Source organism: Triticum aestivum, chromosome 7B, assembly GCF_018294505.1.
Source record: "Triticum aestivum cultivar Chinese Spring chromosome 7B, IWGSC CS RefSeq v2.1, whole genome shotgun sequence".
In the NCBI taxonomy this organism is placed as follows: Eukaryota; Viridiplantae; Streptophyta; class Magnoliopsida; order Poales; family Poaceae; genus Triticum; species Triticum aestivum.
In genome coordinates this window covers 207,603,825-207,622,045 of record NC_057813.1, presented here as the reverse complement: position 1 = coordinate 207,622,045, position 18,221 = coordinate 207,603,825, and positions in this window count along the sequence as shown.

Below are 18,221 nucleotides of genomic sequence, written 5' to 3'. Positions count from 1 at the left end.
CTTGTTGATATGCTTGAGTATCTAAATTATTATGTCAAAACTAGACTATTGCTTTGAATCACATAAAAGTCCAAATGTCCACGCTATAAATAAAATAATATGTTATGACTTGCTGAACAACACTCCATATCAAAAATTCTGTTTTTATCACTTACCTACTCGAGCACGAGTAGCAGTTAAGCTTGGGGATGCTGATACGTCTCCAACGTATCTATAATTTTTGATTGTTTCATGCTGTTTTATTATGAATCTTGGATGTTTTATAATCATTTATAGTCATTTTATATCATTTTTTGGTACTAACCTATTGACATAGTGCCAAGTGCCAGTTGCTATTTTTTCCATGTTTTTTACATCGCAGGAAATCAATATCAAACGGAGTCCAAATGCCACGAAACTCCATAATGATTTTTTATGGGCCAGAAGAAAGGCAATGGGCCCTGGTTGCACCTGGGGGTGTCACGAGGGGGGCACAACCAACCAGGGCATGCTAGGAGGCCCATGCGCGCCCTGGTGGGTTGTGCCCACCTCGGGTGCCCCCGGACCGCCTCTTTGCTCTATAAATACCACAATATTCCAGAAGCCCTAGAACAAGCGTCGAAATATTCATCCAGCCGCCGCAGAGTCCAGAACCACCAGATCCAATCTAGAAACCATCACGGAGGGGTTCACCACTTCCATTGGTGTCTCTCCGATGATGCGTGAGTAGTCCTTTATAGACCTTCGGGTCCGTAGTTAGTATCTAGATCTCTCTCTCTCTCTCTCTCTCTCTCTCTCTGGATTCTCAATACAATGGTCTCTTGGAGATCCATAAGATGTAACTCTTTTGCGTGTCTTTGTTGGGATCTAATGAACTTTGAGTTTGTGATCAGTCATATCTTTTTATATCCATGAAAGTTATTTGAGTTTCTTTGATCTCTTATATGCATGATCTCTTATAGCCTCGTATTTCTTCTCCGATATTTGGGTTTTGTTTGGCCAACTTGATCTATTTATCTTGCAATGGGAAGAGGTGCCCGGTAGTGGGTTCGATCTTACGGTGCTCGATCCCAGTGACAGAAGGGGAAACGACATGTATGTATCATTGCTACTAAGGATAAAAAGACAGGATCTATATCTACCGCCATATAGATAAACGGATCTTGTCTACATCATGTCATCGTTCTTATTGCATTACTCCGTTTTTCCATGAACTTAATACACTAGATGCATGCTGGATAGCGGTCGATGTGTGGAGTAATAGTAGTAGATGCAGGCAGGAGTCGGTCTACTAATCTTGGACGTGATGCCTATGTAATGATCATTTCCTGGATATCATCATAATTATTTGAAGTTCTATCAATTGCCCAACAGTAATTCGTTTACCCACCATTTGCTATTTTTCTTGAGAGAAGCCACTAGTGAAACCTACGGCCTCAGGGTCTGCCTCATATATTTGCCTTGCAATCTACTTTTCCTTTGCATTTTTATTCAGATCTATTAAACCAAAAATACAAAAACACCTTGCTGCACTTTTATTTTTTTGTGATCTATTTATTCAATCTACTACAATTTATCTCACGTTCACTTGCCAATTTGTGGCGCTGCTACCCGAAAGGGATTGACAACCCCTTTAACACGCGGGTTGCGAGGTGTTGGTATTTGTGTGCAGGTGCTGTTTACGTTGTGTTCCTTGGTTCTCCTACTGGTTCGATACCTTGGTTTCATAACTGAGGGAACTACTCTACTGTTGCTGTGATACATCATCCCTCCCTCTCCGGGGAAATACCGACGTAGTTCCAGCTACCATCACAGGGCTTCGCCTAATCACTACGATGATATGACCGAGGTGTGTAACTGTGGAGGGGGGCACTGCACACGGCTAAGAGAAGACTTGGTGTGAGAGGTGGCCGGCCCAAGGGGGGCGCGCCATGGGGGGAGTCCTACTTGGACTCCTGGTCCAAGTAGGATTCGGTCCCCCCTTCCTATTCCAAGTAGGAGAAGAAGCGGAGGAGGAAGAGGAGAGAAGGAAGGAGGGGGGCGCCGCCCCTCCCATTGTCCAATTCGGACTGGGCAAGGGGGGCGCGCGCCACCTCCTGGCCGGCCCTCTCTCTTCTCCACTAAGGCATATGGTGGCCCATTAATTTCCCGGGGGCGGGGGTTCCGGTAACCCCCCGTTACACCAAAACTTATTTGAAATGACTCGAACCATTCTGGTGCCCAAATGTAGCCTTCCAATATATGAACCTTTATGTATCGACCATTTAGAGACTCCTTGTCATGACCGTTATCTTATCCGGGACTCCGAACAAACTTTGGTTCATCAAAACACGAAACTCATAAGACAAATCGTCATTGAACGTTAAGCATGCGGACCCTACAGGTTCGAGAACTATGTAGACATGACCGAGACACATCTCCAGTCAATAACCAATAGTGGAACCTGGATGCTCATATTGGTTTCTACATATTCTACGAAGATCTTTATCGGTCAAACCGCACAACAACATACGTAACTCCCTTTGTCATCGGCATGTTACTTGCCCGAGATTCGATCATCGGTATCCTCATACATAGTTCAATCTCATTACCGGCAAGTCTCTTTACTTGTTCAGTAATGCATCATCCCGCGACTAACTCATTAGTCACATTTCTTGCAAGGCTCATAGTGGTGTGCATTATCGAGAGGGCCCAGAGATACCTCTTCGATACACGGAGTGAAAAATCCTAATCTCGATCTATGCCAACTCAACAAACACCATCGGAGACAATTGTAGAGCATCTTTATAATCACCCTGTTACGTTGTGACGTTTGATAGCACACTAAGTGTTCCTCCGGTATTCGGGAGTTGCATAATCTCATAGCCATAGGAACATGTATAAGTCGTGAAGAAAGCAATAGCAGTAAACTAAACGATCATAGTGCTAAGCTAACGAATTGGTCTTGTCCATCACATCATTCTCTAATGTTGTGACCCCGTTCATCAAATGACAACACATGTCTATGGCTAGGAAACTTAACCATCTTTGATTAATGAGCTAGTCAAGTAGAGGCATACTAGGGACACTCTGTTTGTCTATGTATTCACACATGTACTAAGTTTCCGGTTAATACAATTCTAGCATGAATAATTAACATTTATCATGATATAAGGAAATATTAATAACAACTTTATTATTGCCTCTAGGGCATATTTCCTTTAGTCTCCCACTTGCACTAGAGTCAATAATCTAGATTACAAAATTATGATTCTAACACCCATGGAGTCTTGGTGTTGATCATGTTTTGCTCGTGAGAGGGGCTTAGTCAACGGGTCTGCAATATTCACAGCCGTATGTATCTTGCAAATCTCTATCTCTCCCTTCTTGACTTGATCGTGGATGGGATTGAAGCGTCTTTTGATGTGCTTGGTTCTCTTGTGAAATCCGGATTCCTTTGCCAAGGCAATTGCACCAGTATTGTCACAAAATATTTTCATTGGACCAGATGCACTCGGTATGACACCTAGATCGGATATGAACTCCTTCATCCAGACTCTTTCATTTGTTGCTTCCGAAGCAGCTATGTATTCCGCTTCACATGTAGATCCCGCCATGACGCTCTGCTTGGAACTGCACCAACTAACAGCTCCACCATTCAATATAAATATGTATCTGGTTTGTGACTTAGAGTCATCTGGATCAGCGTCAAAGCTTGCATCGACGTAACCGTTTACGATGAGCTCTTTGTCACCTCCATAAACGAGAAACATATCTTTGTCCTTTTTAGGTATTTCAGGATGTTCTTGACTGCTGTCCAGCGATCCACTCCTGGATTACTTTGGTACCTCCCTGCTAAACTAATAGCAAGGCACACATCTGGTCTGGTACACAACATTGCATACACCTATGGCTCAGACATAGGGAATGACTTTCATTTTCTCTCTATCTTCTGCAGTGGCCGGGCATTGAGTCTCACTCAACTTCACACCTTGTAACACAGGCAAGAACCCTTTCTTTGACTAGTCCGTTTTGAACTTCTTCAAAACTTTATCAAGGTATGTGCTCTATGAAAGTCCAATTAAGCGTCTTTATCTATCTCTATAGATCTTGATGCCCAATATATAAGCAGCTTCACCGAGGTCTTTCATTGAAAAATTCTTATTCAAGTATCCTTTTATGCTATTCAGAAATTCAGTATCGTTTGTGATCAACAATATGTCATCCACATATAATATCAGACATGCTACAGAGCTCCCACTCACTTTCTTGTAAATACAGGCTTCTCCAAAAGTCTGTATAAAACCATATGCTTGGTTCACTATATCAAAGCGTATATTCCAACTCCGAGAGGCTTGCACCAGTCCATAAATGGATCGTTGGAGCTTGCACACTTTGTTAGCACCTTTTGGATTGACAAAACCTTCTAGTTGCATCATATACAACTCTTCTTTAAGATATCCATTAAGTAATGCAGTTTTAACATCCATTTGCCAAATTTCAAAATTATAAAATGCGGCAATTGCTAACATGATTCGAACAGACTTAAGCATCGCTACGGCTGAGAAAGCCTCATCGTAGTCAACTCCTTGAACTTGTCGAAAACCTTTCGCAACAAGTCGAGCTTTGTAGACAGTAACATTACCGTCTCCATTTATTCTCTATGGCCTGCCGATCATCGGGCAAGTCAACCAAAGTCCACACTTAGTTCTCATACATGGATCCGATCTCAGATTTCATGGCCTCAAGCCATTTCGCGGAATCTGGGCCCATCATCGCTTCCTCATAGTTCGTAGGTTCATCATGGTCAAGTAACATGACTTCCAGAACAGGATTACCGTACCACTCTGGTGCGGATCTTACTCTGGTTGACCTACGAGGTTCAGTAGTAACTTGATCGGAAGTTTCATGATCATCATCATTAGCTTCCTCACTAATTGGTGTAGGAATCACTATAACTAATTTCTGTGATGGACTACTTTCCAATTCGGGAGAAGGTACGATTACCTCATCAAGTTCTACTTTCCTCCCACTCACTTCTTTCAAGAGAAATTCCTTCTCTAGTAAGGATCCATTCTTAGCAATGAATATCTTGCCTTCGAATATGTTATAGAAGGTGTACCCAACAATTCCCTTTGGGTATCATATGAAGACACATTTCTCCGATTTGGGTTCGAGCTTATCAGGTTGTAGCTTTTTCACATATGCATCGCAGACCCAAACTTTAAGAAACGACAACTTGGGTTTCTTGCCAAACCATAGTTCATATGGTGTCGTCTCAACGGATTTAGATGGTGCCCTATTTAACGTGAATGCAGCCGTCTCTAAAGCATAACCCCAAAACATAGCGGTAAATCAGTAAGAGACATCATAGATCGCACCATATCTAATAAAGTGCGGTTACGACGTTCGGACACACCATTACGCTGTGGTGTTCTAGGTGGTGTGAGTTGCGAAACTATTCCGCATTGTTTCAAATGAAGACCAAACTCATAACTCAAATATTCACCTCCATGATCAGATCGTAGAAACTTTATTTTCTTGTTACGATGATTGTCCACTTCACTCTGAAATTCTTTGAATTTTTCAAATGTTTCAAACTTGTGTTTCATGAAGTAGATATACCCATATCTGCTCAAATCATCTGTGAAGGTCAGAAAATAACGATACTTGCCGCGGGCATCAACACTCATTGGACCGCATACATCAGTATGTATTATTTCCAATAAGTCTGTTGCTCGCTCCATTGTTCCGGAGAACGGAGTTTTAGTCATCTTGCCCATCAGGCATGGTTCGCAAGCATCGAGTGATTCATAATCAAGTGATTCCAAAAGCCCATCAGCATGGAGTTTCTTCATGCTCTTTACACCAATATGACCTAAACGGCAGTTCCACAAATAAGTTGCACTATCATTATTAAAATTGTATCTTTTGGCTTCAATACTATGAATATGTGTATCACTACTATCGAGATTCAATAAAAATAGACCACTCATCAAGGGTGCATGACCATAAAAGATATTACTCATATAAATAGAACAACCATTATTCTCCGATTTAAATGAATAACCGTCTCACATCAAACAAGATCCAGATATAATGTTCATGCTTAATGTTGGCACCAAATAACAATTATTCAGGTCTAAAACTAACCCCAAAGGTAGATGTAGAGGTAGCATGCTGACCGCGATCACATCGACTTTGGAACCATTTCAAACGCGCATCATCACCTCGTCCTTAGCCAATCTTCGCTTAATCCGTAGCCCCTATTTCGAGTTGCAAATATGTGCAACAGAACCAGTATCAAATACCCAGGCGCCACTACGAGCATTAGTAAGGTACACATCAATAACATGTATATCAAATATACCTTTCACTTTGCCATCCTTCTTATCCGCCAAATACTTGGGACAGTTCCGCTTCCAGTGACCAGTCCCTTTGCAGTAGAAGCACTCAGTCTCAGGCTTAGGTCCAGACTTGGGCTTCTTCACTCGAGCAGCAAATTGCTTGCCGTTCTTCTTGAAGTTCCCCTTCTTCCCTTTGCCCTTCTTCTTGAAACTAGTGGTCTTGTTAACCATCAACACCTGATGCTCCTTCTTGATTTCTACCTCCGCATCCTTTAGCATCATGAAGAGATCGGGAATTGTCTTATCCATCCCTTGCATATTATAGTTCATCACGAAGCTTTTGTAGCTTGGTGGCAGTGATTGATGAACTCTGTCAATGACACTATCAACAGGAAGATTAACTCCCAGTTGAGTCAAGTGATTGTGGTACCCAGACATTCTGAGTATATGTTCACTGACAGAACTATTCTCCTCCATTTTGCAGCTATAGAACTTATTGGAGACTTCATATCTCTCAATCCAGGCATTTACTTGAAATATTAACTTCAACTGCAGGAATATCTCATATGCTCGATGATTTTCAAAACAACATTGAAGTCCTGGTTCTAAGCCGTAAAGCATGGCACACTGAACTATCAAGTAGTTATCAGGTTTGCTCTGCCAGACGTTCATAACGTCCGGAGTTGCTCTTGCAGCAGGTTTGGCACCTAGCGGTGCTTCCAGGACGTAATTCTTCTATGCGGCAATGAGGATAATCCTCAAGTTAACGACCCAGTCCGTGTAGTTGCTACCATCATCTTTCAACTTAGATTTCTCTTAGAACACATTAAAATTAAAAGGAACAGTAGCACATGCCATGTATCTACAACAACATAGACATGCAAAATACTATCAGGTACTAAGTTCATGATAAATTAAAGTTCAATTAATCATATTACTTAAGAATTCCCACTTAGATAGACACCCCTCTAGTCATCTAAAATATCACGTGATCCATATCAACTAAACCATGTCCGATCATCACGTGAGATGGAGTAGTTTTCAATGGTGAACATCACTATGTTGATCATATCTACTATATGATTCACGCTCGACCTTTCGGTCTCAGTGTTCCGAGGCCAGATCTGCATATGCTAGGCTCGTCAAGTTTAACCCGGGTATTCTGCGTGTGCAAAACTGGCTTGCTCTAGTTGTATGTGAACGTAGAGCTTATCACACCTGATCATCACGTGGTGTCTTGGCACGACGAACTGTAGCAACGGTGCATAGTCAGGGAGAACACTTATACCTTGAAATTTAGTGAGAGATCATCTTATAATGCTACTGCCGTACTAAGCAAAATAAGATGCATAAAGGATAAGCATCACATGCAATCTATATAAGTGATATGATATGGCCATCATCATCTTGTGCCTTTGATCTCCATCTCCAAAGCACGGTCATGATCACCATCGTCACCGACTTGACACCTTGATCTCCATCGTAGCATCATTGTCATCTTGCCAGCTATTGCTTCTACGACTATTGCTACCGCTTTGTGATAAAGTAAAGCAATTACATGGCGATTGCATTTCATACAATAAAGCGACAACCATATGGCTCCTGCCAGTTGCCGATAACTGTTACAAAACATGATCATCTCACACAAAAAATTATATATCATCACGTCTTGACCATATCAAATCAGAACAAGCCATGCAAAAACAAGTTAGACGTCCTCTACTTTGTTGTAGCAAGTTTTACGTGGCTGCTACGGGCTTCTAGCAAGAACCGTTCTTACCTATGCATCAAAACCACAACGATTTTTCGTCAAGTGTGTTGTTTTAATGTTCAACAAGGACTGTGCGTAGTCAAACTCGATTCAACTAAAGCTGGAGATACAGACACCTGCTAGCCACCTGTGTGCGAAGCAAGTCGGTAGAACCAGTCTCATGAATGCAGTCATGTAATGTCGGTCCGGGCCGCTTCATCCAACAATACCGCCGAATCAAAGTAAGACGTTGCTAGTAAGCAGTATGACTATTATCGCCCACAACTCATTGTGTTCTACTCGTGCATATAACATCTACACATAGACCTGGCTCTGATGCCACTGTTAGGGAACGCAGTATTTCAAAAGAATTGCCTACGATCATGCAAGATCTATCTAGGAGATGCATAACAACGAGCGGGGAGAGTGTGTCCATGTACCCTCATAAACCGAAAGCGAAAGCGTTTAGTAACGCGGTTGATGTAGTTGAACGTCTTTGCGATCCAACCAATCCAAGTACCGAACGTACGGCACCTCTGCGATCTGCACACATTCAGCTCGGTGACGTCCCTCGAACTCTTGATCCAGTTGAGGCCGAGGGAGAGTTCCGTCAGCATGATGGCGTGGCGACGGTGTTGATGAAGTTACCGGCGCAGGGCTTCGCCTAAGCACTACGACGATATGACCGAGGTGTGTTACTGTGGAGGGGGGCACCGCACATGGCTAAGAGAAGACTTGGTGTGCCTTTGGAGTGCCCCCCTCCCATGTATATAAAGGGGGGAGGATAGGTGGCCGACCTAAGGGGGGCACGCCATGGGGGGAGTCCTACTTGGACTCCCGGTCCAAGTAGGATTCGGTCCCCCCCTTTCCTATTCCAAGTAGGAGAAGAAGCGAAGGAGGAAGAGGAGAGAAGGAAGGAGGGGGGCGCCGCCCCCTCCCCTTGTCGAATTCGGACTGGGCAAGGGGGCGTGCGCCACCTCCTGTCCGGTGCTCTCTCTTCTCCACTAAGGCCCATGGTAGCCCATTAACTTCCGGGGGGGGGGGTCCGGTAACCCTCGGTACTCTGAAACTTATCTGAAACGACCCGAACCATTCTGGTGTCCGAATGTAGCCTTCCAATATATGGATCTGTATGTCTCAACCATTTCTAGACTCCTTGTCATGTCCGTGATCTCATCCAGGACTCCGAACAAACTTTGGTTCATCAAAACATGAAACTCATAATACAAATCGTCATCGAACGTTAAGCATGCGGGCCCTACGGTTTCGAGAACTATGTAGACATGACCGAGACACATCTCCGGTCAATAACCAATAGCGGAACCTGGATGCTCATATTGGTTCCTACATATTCTACGAAGATCGTTATCGGTTGAACCGCACAACAACATACGTAGTTCCCTTTGTCATCGGTATGTTACTTGCCCGAGATTTGATCGTCTGTAACCTCATACCTAGTTCAATCTTGTTACCGGCAAGTCTCTTTACTCGTTCCATAATGCATCATCCCACAACTAACTCATTAGTCACGTTGCTTGCAAGGCTCATAGTGATGTGCATTATCGAGAGGGCCCAGAGATACCTCTCTGATACACGGAGTGACAAATCGTAATCTCGATCTATGCCGACTCAACAAACACCATTGGAGACACTTGTATAGCATCTTTATAATCATCTAGTTACGTTGTGACATTTGATAGCACACTAAGTGTTCTTCCGAAATTTGGGAGTTGCATAATCTCAGGCATAGGAACATGTATAAGTCATGAAGAAAGCAATATCAATAAACTAAACGATCATAGTGCTAAGCTAACGGATGGGTCTTGTCCATCACATCATTCCCTAATGATGTGATCCCGTTCATCAAATGACAACACAAGTATATGGCTAGGAAACTTAACCATCTTTGATTAACAAGCTAGTCAAGTAGAGGCATACTAGGGACACTCTGTTTGTCTATGTATTCACATATGTACTAAGTTTCCGGTTAATACAATTCTAGCATGAATAATAAAATTTATCATGATATAAGGAAATATAAATAACAACTTTATTATTGCCTATAGGGCATATTTCCTTCAAGTATCCCATAGCTCCTTTATCAATTCCTTCTGAAACTTATCAGGGTCTAACAATGTTGGAGAAGTAGTAGTGCTGCTGTCAGAAACAATAATGGTTTCTTGCCCATTGTGATAAATACTTATTGTTTTGGCCTTCCAATCTAAATTGATTGGACTGTCATGATATAGCCAATCACAACCCAGTATAACATCATTGCTTTCCAATTTCAGTAGCTTGAAGGTGTCTTGAAATGTGTGCCCTTTAATAGTATAAGTAGTATCTGCAGTGTAAGCTCTAGTAGTTAATTGACCTCCTCCAGCCACTTTGATATTAAACAAATGTTTCTGACTCTCATATCAGTGAAGCCCACACCACCATAATCTTTAGGGGTGCATAGGTGTTCCCATCTTACCATGTGAAATTTCTTCTTCTTACTCCCAATGAAGTTATTTCTTATTGTATCAACTTTTTTCTGTATTTTGACAAGCAAAGTGTAGCAACCCAGAAGGTACATAGGGACATTTGATAAACATGTATTGATCAATATATCTCTTCCTCCATAAGAGAAATACTTGCATTGCCAAGAGTCCAACTTCTTTTCACCTTTTAATGAAAAAAATCATTACATGAGATCTTGTCTTTGCTGATTGGTTATCCCAGATATTATATTTTATTGGCAATTTTCCTATCTCACAGTTATATCAGCTACCCTCTGCTCCTCCTCTACACTTAACCCTACTATGAAAATATCACTCTTCAAGTAATTGACTTTCATGCCAAACATTTTCTCTAAACAGTAGAGAAGGAATTAGAATCCAGTAATAAACTCCATGTCATTATGTAAAAAAAGCAAAGTATCAGAAGCATATTGCAATTTTGTGCAAAACTGCCAGCGCTGACCGGTCCGAGCTCTAGGGTGCCACTTGTCGCGCTGCGATTGGCTGTGGACTAAATCATCATATGAGGTGCAAGTTGTGGGAGGCCTCAGTTCACTTTTGCAGCTTGTTGGACTAAATCATCACATTCTCTTCAAACTCTAGGATCTAGGATGGTATTACCTCCATAAACAATGTCTTAGTGTGAAAAGAAAGTTTTTCCCTAGGTGACAAGGCTTCAGATGGAATGATTACTGCAGGGAATTTCTTTAGCTTTTGGACTTATCCTGGTGTCATACTCCCTTCATTTCAAAATATAGTGTGCACACGCTTCCCGAGGTCCAACTTTGACCATAATTTTTTTTGAGAGTAGCTACTCCAGCTAGGGTTCGTCGCCGACGGGGCAGAAGCAAAGTTTGGGGAGAAGGGATCGGTCAACTTTGAGCATAAATTTAACCAACTAGACTGACTGCGGCGGGAGAAAAACATATATAATTGAAAACTTTTTTTGAATATGAATTCACTGGTATAACTTTTGCTCCGGCCGCGGTCAGTCTTGTTGGTTAAATTTATAGTCAAAATTGAAGCATGGGAATAGATAAATCACTATATTTCGAAACAGAGTGAGTAGTTGTAAGCTAGGGAAGTATAGGCAGCATCTCCTGATATCAGCATGACGGGCGAATCCAAGAAAAAGATTTTGCAGTCTGCTCCTCACATGTCACATCACGAGGCCTCCTCACATCAAAGCGCGCTGGTACCATTACAACCTTGTTGTTCTCTGCCTCTGTTCCTCCTTGCCGTCGTCAAGCATTACGCCTCCCATCTCAAGTCCCTTCTTCTTCTCGTATTCCATTGCTCCCCGGCCATCGGCTGCAAGTTCCACAGTTTTGGTTTCTCTTTCGATCCTCACATTTATATGTGGCAACTGATTGCCGCCGGTGGTTTTGCTTAGATCAAAATGGAGCGCGGCAACAAGAATGCGAGGGTCAAGAATGCGAGGGTGGATGAGCCGCTGCTACTACCAGTGCCAGCCAATGTCAAGCAAGAAGTGGCAGTAGTAGTAAAGGAGCCAAACGGAGGAGGAGGAGGTGGTGGTGCAGTTGTGGCGACGGAAGTAGCCCCCGTCGGAAAGGAGATCAACATGAAGATCGACTCGACCGCGCTCCACTACCCAATCTGCTCTGATCGCCTGAGGCCACCCGTCTTCCAGGTTTCTCTTCCTATTCGTTCGTTCGATCGATCGATCGATTAAAGGTTTCTTGCATTCGCATGTGTAGTCCCGATTTTATTTCATCTGTTCACGCATGCAATGCGCGGCCGGCTGCCACACGGCTTGCAGCAGATGGCAGAGAAAGCTCCTCGGCAAGCGGTGCCACTCGTGCGACCAGGGCGGCGCCTATGTCCGGTGCCCCGTGATGGACAACATCGTCTGCTCCGCTAGGGACCGGTGCGCCTATTGTCGGTGTCAAAACCAGCGGATCTCGGGTAGGGGGTCCCGATTTGTGTGTCTAAGGCTGATGGTAATAGGAGGCAAGGGACACGATGTTTTACCCAGGTTCGGGCCCGCTCGATGGAGGTAAAACCCTACTTCCTGCTTGATTAATATTGATGATATGAGTGTTACAAGAGTTGATCTACCACGAGATCGTAGAGGCTAAACCCTAGAAGATAGCCTATGGTGATTATGATTCTGTCTCTAAGGACTAAACCCTCCGGTTTATATAGACACCAGAGGGGGCTAGGGTTTACATGGAGTCGGTTACAAAGAAGGAAATATAATATCCGGATCACCAAGCTTGTCTTCCACGCGAGAGTCCCATCCGGACACGGGACGATGTCTTGAGTCTTGTATCTTCACGGTCCAACAGTCCGGCCAAAGCATATAGTCCGGCTGTCCGGATACCCCCTAATCCAGGACTCCCTGAATAGCCCCTGAACCAGGCTTCAATGACGATGAGTCCGGTGCGCAATTTGTCTTCGGCATAGCAAGGCGGGTTCCATCTCCGAATACTCCAAAGTACCCGTTGTAACGAACGGTGTCCGGCTTCCCATCAATGTTGTACTCCTCAGCTTCTGCGCTTCAATAATGACCATTTCCACGTGTCGAGCGAATACGAGGAGCCGGGGAATCTTTGCATTTTCCCCCTCCCCCCCGGTCCTCCAAGCAAAAACCGTCTATTTGAAGGGACAGGGATTCTCAGATCCCAGCTCCACCTTCTTCCCTTGAGCGAGCATCTGACAGAGCGTGCCCAGAAAAAATCATTCCAGCATGGTCGGTCGTCGCAGCTCCTCCTCTCTCGCTCCCGTAGCTCTAGGCCAGGTGATTGTGATGAATGTTTTGTTCCTCAAATCAGCTTAATAGAGCTGCAGACCCAGGGGTTTCTTCCACCGGCATTCATGGTCCCCGTTCGAGCCGGACTAGCCACCTATAATGGCGGGGAGCAAGCGGAGAGATCTCCTAATCCATCCTGGGGGAGCGAATATGCCTCATCCCACATCTGCTAAGAGGCGTCGGGTTTCCAATCCACCCATTCCTTCGTAGGCTCCTGGAGTTCCATGGCCTCGAGTTGCACAACTTCACCCCTGCCTCCGTGCTGCACATAGAAGGATACGTCGCCCTTTCTGAACTATTTCTGGGCTGCGAGGCTCACTTCGGGTTATGGAAGAAGTTGTTCTGCCTCGTTCCATGCAACCAGGGGGAATCCATATGTCAAGTGGGCGGAGCCGAAGTATGGCGCGTCGCCGAGACCGGATACCTATCCAGTACTCCCAAGAAGGCACCGGAGAACTGGCCCTCGGAGTGGTTTTATGTCAATGATGTTCCCCTTCCGGATCCAGCCCGGACAGGTCTCCCTGAGTTCAGTAATGCTCCACTGAAGGCACGCCGAAGTTGGCGCCCTCTGGGCCCCCGGGAGGAGGATACCGAAGAAATACATTTCCTGATGAGCAGGATAAAGTTACTGGCCAAATCAGGGCTGACAATAGTCGAGGTTATGGCAATATGCATAATGCGGGGAGTGCAACCGCTTCAGTATCGGGGAAAGCCCATGTGGCACTACAACGGGGAAAATGATGCCACCCGCTGTGGTCGTAAGGGTCCGGACTCCGTCATTGCTCTGGCGAGGATATTGTCCGATTTGTATAAAGGAGAAGAAGAAGAATTCCTTCATATTAAACCGCGGGATGGGTTTTCTATGTACAACCCCCCAAGTTGGGTAAGTTGTTACTCTTTTCCCCGCTTCATTTTTCTGGCGTCCTTCGTCAAGATTATTTACCTCGACATTTCTGAGCAGGAACTGAGGAGGGCCGTAGAAGGATTCTCCAGCCCCTCCCCGCAGCCAGAGGACCCTGGAAGGGCCTTCGATCCAGGACTCGAAGAAGACCCGGATATTACTGTGGAGCTCGTCAACGGGACATTTTATCAGGCGAGCTGCAATGGTGCTTCAGTGGCTATCATCGCCGACTATCCCGGACTGCTACCTGCCTCGCATGTAAGCAAAGCCAAAAAACCCTATCCTCTAACGAGGAATCCTTTCTGATGCCATGCCTGAAATATCGTATTTTTGTAGAGACGACAGTCGGAACGCGGCGCCGAGCCCCTGGGGGCCCGTCGGCAAAGGGCGTCCGGATCGGGCCGGTTAAAGAGGAAGGCGGTTAGGACCAAAACACCGCTACAGAGGTATGGTAAAAACCTGCTATGTGATTATTGTTTTGGAAATGTGACAACGTCCTTTGTGTCCTAGCAGAAAGAGGAGTAGCCGGACTTTATCTGGAGATCCTGCCAATCACGCTTCCACCAGCCGGATTCCATGACCGGCTTCGAGGGAGGAAGCGGACGCGGAGCCAATGCTGAATTGTCCTCCGACAGAGGATGCGGATATGCTCTCCACCATGAATTCCGAAGTAGAGAGTGCCATGAATCACTGGCGCCGACGGGCCGTACTTCGCAACAACATCTTCTCCGAAGAGGCATTTAATGCTTTCAATTCGGGAGATGCATACATCCGAGCTGCTCAAGGCGGGCTTGCCCGTGCGACGGACCAGTATGCCAAAGATATACGGGTAAGAAAATTTGATAAGCATGTGTAGCAGTAGCCCCTGAGACTTGAAACGGTTGGAAGAACTGTTTTAAGGATCAATGTATGCACATGTCCTTGTAGATAAGAATGCCCAATTGTCTCGAGAGCTGGAGGAGTGAAAGACCCAGCTGAGGGCCACGGTTGCCAAGATAGAGGAATCCCAGAAGGCCTCATTTGGTAACATTTGTCTCAATTGTATGGAAATGTACCAGTGAGTAAGCGGCTTGTATGATAAGTCTAACAGAGAATTATGCAGATAATCCCAGGGTGAATCCGGAGGTCGTAAGAGATGATGAGTCACATCTCCAAAGGCAGCTAAAAGCTGGCGAGCGTATTCTTACGCAAGTTCGGCAGGAGAAGAACAATCTTGAAGATGCCAATGTCCGGCTGGGCGTCGAATTAGGATATGTTCGCTCTCAGCTGACAGACTCCGTGAAGGAGAACAGAAGGCTTCGTCGCGGCATTTATGGTAAGTGCCTAGATGAACTATAGTACAGCTCGGCGAGGAAGCATATTGAAAGAATTTATGTCTGTAGGTATGTTGACGGGCCGCCCTGAAGAGGAGATGCCCGCGTCTGCAAGCAATTTGCTACAAGACCTCTCACAGCTGCACGAACGAGCTCGGCAAGTGATGCAGGGTATTGCCCAGGCCTTGTGGCCATCCACCTTCCCGCCAAAAGGCATGGGGGAGCTCGTGGATATGCTCCAAGGAGCACGACGGCGCTTCTGATTGTGGAAGATGTCAGCCTGCCGACAAGGTGCCAGAGAAGCCTGGGCTATGGTGAAGACGCGCTACACCAAGCTTGACCCGAACCATATGGCCGAAGTCGGACCGGCGGGGCCAGATGGGCAAGAAATTTCCGTGAGTCTCGTGTATAACTAGGAAGCGTTAGCCACAAAGTATTCCCAACAGGATTGTAAGCTAGATAACATGTTGGACGGTATAGAGGAAGAATATAGTCAGTCCAAGTGACTATGTAATTCAATGTACATGTGTAGTGCCTAGCCGGATTGAAATCATTTGTCATGGCGGACCTTTTCGCTTCAGCCCCCGGATCCGACAGTCCGGGGTGTATCCAAATACCCGCTCAGTTATGCAGAACCGGGGTATGCGTGGAAACCAGGCATAGGGGTCATAAGTGCTTTAACAGACAAGTACCCAACTAGTTATGTTATATTACATGGATAGTAAGAAACATCTTCCAGGGAGAATAGTTCCGTTAGAGGTTCCTTTCCCTGGGTGCGCATGCATCGATGTACATGTTCGGACTGCAAACAGAGACGCAGGATAAAAAACTTCTGGGGGTTCACGTTGTGATAAATGAATAAAACATCTTTTGTTCACCGACCGAATATTCCCTTAAGAACGCTAGCTTTTGGCTTCACCCAGTCTGAGGTACACATTCGGCTCAACCGGCAGTAACAATCGCAGAGGTGCTCCCCTTATGCCCTAGCCGACTTAACGAGAACGTAGGGCATAAACACAAGATCCAGGCAACCCAACATGGCCACATCTTAAGTCATATCGATGCATATAATGGTAAAGAAAAGGCACATATGGAAAAAGAACGCATATGTGATAGGCAAGAAGCCATGAAAGCAATTATATTTAGCTTCCGTATAGGAAGCCCCCAGGTATGGCTTACACACATAGTGCGGTCGGAGCGATCTGAGCATCCACACTATATTGAGTTATTTGTGTGAAGAATGAAAAAGAACGAGAAAGGGAAAAAGGGGAGGAACATAATGAAAAAGGAGTGGTGAGGAGACGAACACTAAATTCGGCGCTAGGCGTAGAATCTCCAGAGTCTGGCTGCGTTCCATGGGTTTGGCTCGAGTCTGTTATCGGATGCATTACGTAGGTGGTACCCTCCTCCGGTGAGAACTTTGTCAATAATGAAGGGACCCTCCCACTTAGGTTTGAGCTTGTCCTTCTTCTTCTCTGGTAGGCGTAGAACGAGTTTGCCAATATTATAAGTTTTGGCCCGCACTTATCTCCTTTGGTACCGTCGAGCCTGCTGCTGATAGAATGTGGAACGGGCTTTTGCAACGTCACGCTCCTCCTCCAGGGCATCTAAGTTGTCCTGCCGATCTAACTTGGCTTCCTTCTCTTCGTACATGCGTACGCGGGGCGAATCATGTATTATGTCGCAGGGTAGTACTGCTTCTGCACCGTATACCATAAAAAATGGTGTGTATCTGGTGGCGCGATTCAGTGTGGTCCGCAGCCCCCAGAGTACGGAGTCGAGCTCCTCGACCCAGTGCGTGTCCGATTCTGTCAAGAATCGCACTAGTCTGGGTTTGATGCCGCCCATGATGAGACTGTTCGCGCGTTCGACCTAGGCGTTTGTTTGCGGATGGTAGATGAAGGCGTAATCGAGCTTAATGCCCAAGTTGCCGCACCAGGTTTTCACTTCATCGGCTGTGAAGTTTGAGCCATTGTCAGTGATGATGCTGTGGGGGACGCCGTATCGGTGTACAACCTCGGATATGAAGTCTATCACTGGTCCCAATTCGACCATTTTGACTGGTTTGGCTTCTATCCATTTGGTGAATTTTTCCACCATGACCAATAGGTATTTTTTCTTATGGCTTCCCCCTTTAAGGGGTCCAACCATATCCAGCCCCCAGACCGCAAAGGGCCAAGTGATGGGGATTGTTTGGAGAGCGGTAGGGGGCATGCGGCTCTGATTGGCAAAGACTTGGCAACCGACACAGTGTTGGACAAGGTCTTGTGCGTCCGCTCGGGCTGTAGGCCAATAAAAGCCTGTGCGGAAGGCCTTGCTGACAAGTGCCCGAGCCGCAGCGTGGGTGTCCGCCGAGTCCAGCGTGGATTTCAGCCAAGAGCTGCCGCCCTTCCTCTTCGGAGATGCATCTTTGGAGCACTCCGGTCACACTTTTCTTGTAGAGTTCCCCCTCATGGACTTTGTAGGCTTTGGAACACCGCACAATGCAACGTGCTTCATTTTGGTCCTCGGGGAGCTCCTGCCTATTTAAGTAGGCCAAGAAAGGCTCAGCCCACGAGGCGATTACAGCCATGATTTCGTGGGCTGAAGGTGTTATTTCGGTGGTGGAGCCTCCGATTACGTCTGATGGTTCGGAATCTGGGGGTGTATTCGAATCCGTGCTAATGTTGTCAGACTCCCCT